General features: G+C 40.3%; 1 long non-coding RNA gene across 1 annotated transcript; it reads right to left on the minus strand.

Annotated features, from left to right (window-relative positions):
• Positions 1-5257: 5257 nt before the first annotated feature.
• LOC129620075 (uncharacterized) lies at positions 5258-6117 on the minus strand. The gene is made up of 2 exons (XR_008698362.1): positions 5896-6117; positions 5258-5480 (listed from the first exon to the last, which is right to left on the minus strand). It is a non-coding gene; the product is annotated as an uncharacterized LOC129620075 (long non-coding RNA).
• Positions 6118-7019: the final 902 nt, after the last annotated feature.

The following is a 7019-nucleotide window of genomic DNA, read 5'->3' on the forward strand; positions in this document are numbered from 1 at the left end:
TTTATAATCAAAATGACATCATTGGACCTTAAACTGGAGAAATTTTTTCCTATCTAGATTAGGTCAATCTCTTCAAAAGGAAAGAGGCTTGTGAGTTGTAGGCAAGGTTTAGTTGCCATGAAAGTCTCAGAGTCCACATATAGGGTATATACTTGAAGACCTCTAGAGATCTACCAGATTAGCGCTCTCGACCCGTTGGGATGAGTATGGGGTTGGTCATTACATGTATATCTCTGAGTACAGAGTTCCATTGGAGTTAGTCAAGGGTAACCATGAGGAAAAAAATAAATGGAGGAAAAAATGATCTTGCAAATCCACCCACCACCTCCCCACACCATCTCCCATTTGATCCAGAGCTGCTGTGCTTTAGGTTCTTCTATTTAAGGGGTTTTGGAGTAAGTTTTCATTTGTAGCAAGTTTATATTGCTTAAAAAAAATAACTGGGTTAAGATAGATCCTAATGCCTGTTTACAGAAACAAACATATTACTTGGGAGTGCATGCGTTCTAAGTCACTTCAGTCATGTCTGACTCTTTGTGACTCTATGGACTGTAGCCCACCAGGCTCCTCTGTCCATGGGATTCTCCAGGCAAGAATATTGGAGTGGGTTGCCATGCCGTCCTCCAGGGGATCTTCCTGACCTGGTGATTGAACCACATTTCCTCAGATCCTCATTGTAGGCAGATTCTTTACCACCGAGCCATGGGGGAAGCCCATATTACTTGGGAGCTGTAACATTAATTCATCAGTATCCCCATACACATTAAAATTTAGCTGAGCTAGTGAATTAGAGCAGCGGACCATCTTGGAACTATTTATTTGACTCGCAGGTTGCTAATTCTTCAATTATTAATACATTAATTTAAAAAAACTAGTGCAATCCATGAACCTGTATTTACACCCCAACAAGTGTCTCATCAATTAGTCACTTAATAGTTTCACAAATATGGGCAAGTTAACCTCTTTAGTCTGTTACAATGGAGCTACCACCTCACCAGTTAATATGAACATTTGTGAAGCACCTAGAAGCACAGAAAACCTCTGACCTCAGGTATCCTGCATAACTAGTACTGCCAACTTCTGGAGCAATGGAATAATCATCAGATTTTTTTTTTTTCCAGATTCTCCATTTAACTCTGTTGAAGTCTTCTGGACCTCTCTCAACTCTTACTGCTATACTTAGAACAGCTATTTTAGGGAAAATACATTTTTTTAATTCCCAAATCTAAGCCCTTAGCCAGTTTTTATTGCTATCCTGCCTGATCATTGTACAGGGACTCTAGAGAAATAGGACACTGAGCTCTTTCGAGGGAAATGCACATTTGTTATTCTTCTGAATAGACTTTCTGCCTGAGATTTATCTCCTACCCTGTGAGCTGGGCCAGACAAGATAGAAACCACAAATATGTCTTCCCCTTAGGCCCAGAGCAGAGCCAGACCAGCTTTTCTCGTAAGCTCAGAGCTCTGAGAGTGAAGTCATGGACTGGGAAGAAAGCAAACCCTCTTCAAGTTCCACAGGGGGAGAGGGAAGATGACTCAGCACAGGAGAAGGAGTATGTGGATGCCTTTGTTCCTCCAGAATGGCAGCCCCATTGTGCTCCTCTCATCTTTGATGTGTCCATTAATGCAGGCTAGAGTGTGATGTTAGACTGGGGTGGGGGACCTCTGGTCAACAAGCCCTTTTAAGGCCAGCTCTAGTCTCAGCTCCCTGAGAACCACGGTTCAGGTTCATCCTTCCCTCCCAGGAAGTCTCTTACCACTTACTATTTGTAGTCATGGCTCTTTTAGGGCAACTTTTATTTTTATGTAAATAACTTTTCTCCTTAGGTAGATTATATGTGCTTTGAGGGGACAGGATGGAAAGATTAGTAGCAGATTATAAAGACCACAGGCACTAGGGGACTTGTGGTCCAGAGGACTAGGTGGTCCAGTGGTAAAGGCTCTGTGCTTCCATTGCAGGGGCTGCAGGTTCAATTCCTGTTTGGGAAACTAAGATCCCTGCCTGCTTCATGGTGCAGCCAAAAAATTAAATTAAAAAATAAAAGACAACAAGTACTAGTTAAATGTTTATAATTGATAATCAAGGAAGGATAAGTACTTGATAAAAAGAGATACCTTTGCCTGGATTAGATGGAATTTGGAAGCCTTCTTCTAAATCAAGAAATGTCCAAACAGAATGTCTGGAGGCCTCAACAAATTAGGAAATTGAGTCTGGAAGCACCAGGACAACGAGGCACCGCCAGAAGAGGAGGTGGATTTGGAGGCGAGGGTTAAGGTCAGCATTGCAGACACAGCAGGGATGACCACAAACAGAAACTCCAACCAGGAGGAACCAATGTGTCAACTGGAGTCCAAGCCTGGGGAGCATTTAGTGGTTAGATTCATATCTGAACCATTCCTCAGGGCCTCTTATGTGGCACTGGGGGATACCCACTGCAGGACTCTGGACCACTGCGATTTGTCTAGTGCAGAGCATATGGAATACGTGTTTGTTTATCTCTAAATAAAACTTGGTTTTACTACACTGCAATTATTGAACTTGCAAGTGGAGTTCATGCCAATTTACCACACTATCAAATGGATAGTTTTCTCCCGTTTTGGCTCATGCCAAAGAACATGATTTTGGAGTCAAAAACCCTGACATTTAAACTTTCTGAGCCTACTTCCCTCTTTTCTGAAATGAAAATATTTTTCACCTTAACAAATTTTTGCTTCTAACACCTTACCAGGCATATAGTAGACACTTCATGAATATTAGTTTCCTTCCTTTCTTTATGCCATAAGTGTATCTGGCAAGATGATTACCACCCAAGACATTCGTGCGTGTTTAAGCTATAATAAATGTTTCCTGTAAGAAAGCAAAGGAAATAGCCTGAACTTTCAGAATCATTGAAAAAAAACCAAGAAGGCATTTAATTACTTCAGTCTTGCTCTTCTCCTTAAGCAGATGACCTACTATAAAAAGCAAACTATCTTTCAATTAAGCTCATTTTGTTTTACGATGTGTTCAGTTTTCATAAAACCAACTCCAGGAATTACTTTACTTTCTTCTAGGAAGGAAATAATCTTTCAGGGAGCATTTATTCTTTTTACTACCTTCTTCTGCACTATGATCCCTTTATATCATGTGTAATTTGAATTTTAAATGCTTTTTTAAAACAATTTAAAATGGCATTTTCACTGGCTGATATTTGTAAACTTGAAAGTTAGTAGATTTTGCCTATATTGGTACATATTTCCAAATACCCTTTTAGATATTCTTCAAAGGACTCTTAGCACATCAAAAGGATATGTAAGTGATTTTTAAAACAAACCTGAGAAAATCCACAATCAACAATTTGTATTAGTCCTGAAAAAAACAAATATAAACTCATCCTATATATAATATAATCACCTTTTCAGTACAGTTAACACATAGATGAAATTAATTATAAATACATCATTATATTGAAAAAGAAAATGTCTATTCAAGTACAAGTTACTACTTACTGATCAGTAACAACCATTAACAAATAAGAAAGCAATGTACTTCAAGTAACAAGTACTTATCAAGCATACCTTACGTGCCCAGCACCGTGCTAGGTCCTACAAACCTGGCAGTGAATAAGACCCCTTGTTGTCTTACTAGTTATATTGTTTATTTAAGGATACATCAAATAATAGAATCATGTACATTTCTTTACTGCATTAAAACACAAAATTAAATCAATATATTCTAAAATATTAACTTTATCTTAGAAATAAACCAAGAAAGCTAGAGGTTTGAGCCAAAATGGAAACTCAGCTGTAACAGCTACTGGATTTATAGCCATTAAGCTATCTGGAAACTATTCTCTTCCTTTAAAATCCAAACTAGCTATAGAAAACCCTCTCACTCCCACAGGGTATATTAGCAATAGAAATTGAGATCAGAGGGTTGGAGAAGCAGAGACAGAATTCATACAAAGTGAAGCCATATGTACTAGATTGGATTATTGTTCACAATTCTTCCCTCCATCCCTCAGCCATGTAAACCTACAGCACACTAGAGTGGATCAGTGTATTTCCTCACTCTATTGACGTTGTGCCACGTAATTTGCTCTGGTCAATGGGATGTCAGTGAACACGACATGCACAAAGGACCTAAACGTCCTTGCATTCTTTGGCTCAGTCTTTAGCACTCCTATGATTGCCATGAAGAGGCGTGTGCCAGTTAGCTGCTCCCCATCAGTGTGCGCCCCAGAGTAAGATACCCAGGCTGTCCTACACTTGACTTAAAGCCAAGAGCCAGGACAAGGTGAACTGTGACCTAAACCAGAGCTGCCTCTGCCAACCTGCAGGCCTGTGAGAAAGAATATAAATGCTTCCTGTTAGAAGCCAGTGTTTTTGAGATCTTTGCAGGATTTTTAGAGCAATAAGTAATGCACCATTGCTGGATAAAATAAGTAGCACAAATACAGCAGTGTGAGAAGTAGTATGAGGACTTAATGCAATTGTAGACAATTGTGCAATTAGTATAAAACACCTAACAGAAGTAATAGACCACACCAATGATGGGAATCATGGGACGGAAGTGGGAGTCAGTGGAAGGTGCAGAAAAAGGGCCACAAATTAAGCAAGTCTAGACATCATAGGCTTGCCTACTTACCAAGAGTTGGCATGTCCTAATGGGCAGTTGACAAAAACACCGCAGTTGAATTTGACTCTTGTTATAAACACAAAGCTTTATTTTCCATTCATGGTTTAAAATATTTTCATAGATCAAAGACTTTGACTTAAGTAATTTAATAAAATGAAACTTTAATTTGATATCAATATAATTTGAAAGGCAAGCACAATGATATTCTTCTTTGACTTAGTGACTAAGAAAAGTAAAGAGGCCGACTTATTGTGTAAATTATATATCTGTCCCAAGAGGAGACTGAATGGTGTCACAGTAAGTTCTGTGAATAAAAATTTTGCAATAGTTCAAATAGAGAAAAGCAATGAAGAAATGATTCACTGCATAGCATACACCTTCTGTGTAGGACACAAAGGCAGGCAGAACTCCCACAACATATTAGCCAACACCACATTCAAACTGAGAAATGAAATTTAGTCTCAGTAAAATGAGGTCTATAACACTGTTGATTTGAAATTCTCTAGTTTGGTAATTAAGTTAGCATCTAATTTAAAATTTTGTTTTTGTTTTATAGTTACAATAAACACTTGAGGTAAAAGATTTTGCCTCGGTTAGTATCCTGTTGTTGTGAGTAACAGAGAACTCAAACGCAAACTCACTTAACTAGGAAAGAAAATTTATTTATTCATGTAGCAGAAAAGCCTTGGGGTTGTTTAGTGTCATGAGTGGCTTGATCCAGGGGTTCCAAAAATGTAATCAAAATTCAGTTTCTCTTTATTTCTTGGCTCAGCCTTCTGCTGTGTCAGCTTCATTCTTAAGATTCATGTGGTAGCCTCTGGCATCTCCAGGCTTACAATCATGTCCTTATTGCTAGGGGTTTCTGTGGAAAGAGAAAGTAGACTCCATACAACTGCAGTATTCACTCTGGTTGAACCAATCCCTAGCTGCTGCTGCTGCTGCTAAGTTGCTTCAGTCGTCTCTGACTCTGTGCGACCCCATAGACGGCAGCCCACCAGGCTCCCCCATCCCTGGGATTCTCCAAGAACACTGGAGTGGGTTGCCATTTCCTTCTCCAATGCGTGAAAGTGAAAAGTGAAAGGGAAGCCGCTGAGTCTTGTCCAACTCTTAGCGACCCCATGGACTGCGGCCCACCAGGCTCCTCCGTCCATGGGATTTTCCAGGCAAGAGTGCTGGAGTGGGGTGCCATTGCCTTCTCTGGGCAATGGCCTAGGAATATTAAAAACCCTCAGAGATGAGAAGGGTTATTGTTTGCTGTAATTGCCATGACAAATTACCTCAAGCTGGATGACCTAAAACAGAAATGTATTCTCTCACAATTTTAGAGGCCGGAAGTCTGAAATGAAGGTGTTCGCAGGGTTGGTTCTTCTGGAGGCTCTGAGGGAGAATCTATTTCATGTTTCTCTCCTGGCTTCAGATGGCTGACAATTCCTAGCATTTCTTGGCATGTGGCCACCGTCTAATCTCTGCCTCCATCTTTACAGACCTTTACCCTCTCTGTGACCCCATTTCTTCTTCTTCTTTGCCTCTCATAAGGATGCTCATGATTGGATTAGGGTTCACTTATTCTAGGATGATCCCATCTCAATCAGTCAGTTCAGTCTCTCAGTCATGTACAACTCTTTTCGACCCCATGAATCACAGCACACCACGCCTCCCTGTCCATCACCAACTCCCAGAGTTTACTCAAACTCATGTCCATCAAGTCGGTGATGCCATTCAACCATCTCATCCTCTGTCATCCCCTTCTCCTCCTGCCCCCAATCCCTCCCAGCATCAGGGTTTTTTCCAATGAGTCAACTCTTCGCATGAGGTGGCCAAAGTATTGGAGTTTCAGCTTTAGCATCAGTCCTTCCAATGAACACCCAGGACTGATCTCCTTTAGGATGGACTGGTTGGATCTCCTTGCAGTCCAAGGGACTCTCAAGAGTCTTCTCCAACACCAGAATTCAAAAGCATCAATTCTTCGGTGCTCAGGTTTCTTCACAGTCCAACTCTCACATCCATACATGACCGTTGGAAAAACCATAGCCTTGACTAGGCAGACCTTTGTTGACAAAATAATGTCTCTGCTTTTGAATATGCTATCTAGGTTTGTCATAACTTTCCTTCCAAGGAGTAAGCATCTTTTAATTTCATGGCTGCAATCACCACCTGCAGTGATTTTGGAGCCCCAAAAAATAAAGTGGACACTGTTTCCCCATCTATTTGGCATGAAGTGATGGGACCAGATGCCATGATCTTAGTTTTCTGAATGTTGAGATTTAAGCCAACTTTTTCACTCTCTTCTTTCACTTTCATCGAGAGGCTTTTTATTCCTCTTCACTTTCTGACAAAAGGGTGGTGTCATCTGCATATCTGAGGTTATTGATATTTTTCCTGACAATCTTGATTCCAGCTT

Source organism: Bubalus kerabau, chromosome 9 (assembly GCF_029407905.1).
Source record: "Bubalus kerabau isolate K-KA32 ecotype Philippines breed swamp buffalo chromosome 9, PCC_UOA_SB_1v2, whole genome shotgun sequence".
Lineage (NCBI taxonomy): Eukaryota > Metazoa > Chordata > Mammalia > Artiodactyla > Bovidae > Bubalus > Bubalus kerabau.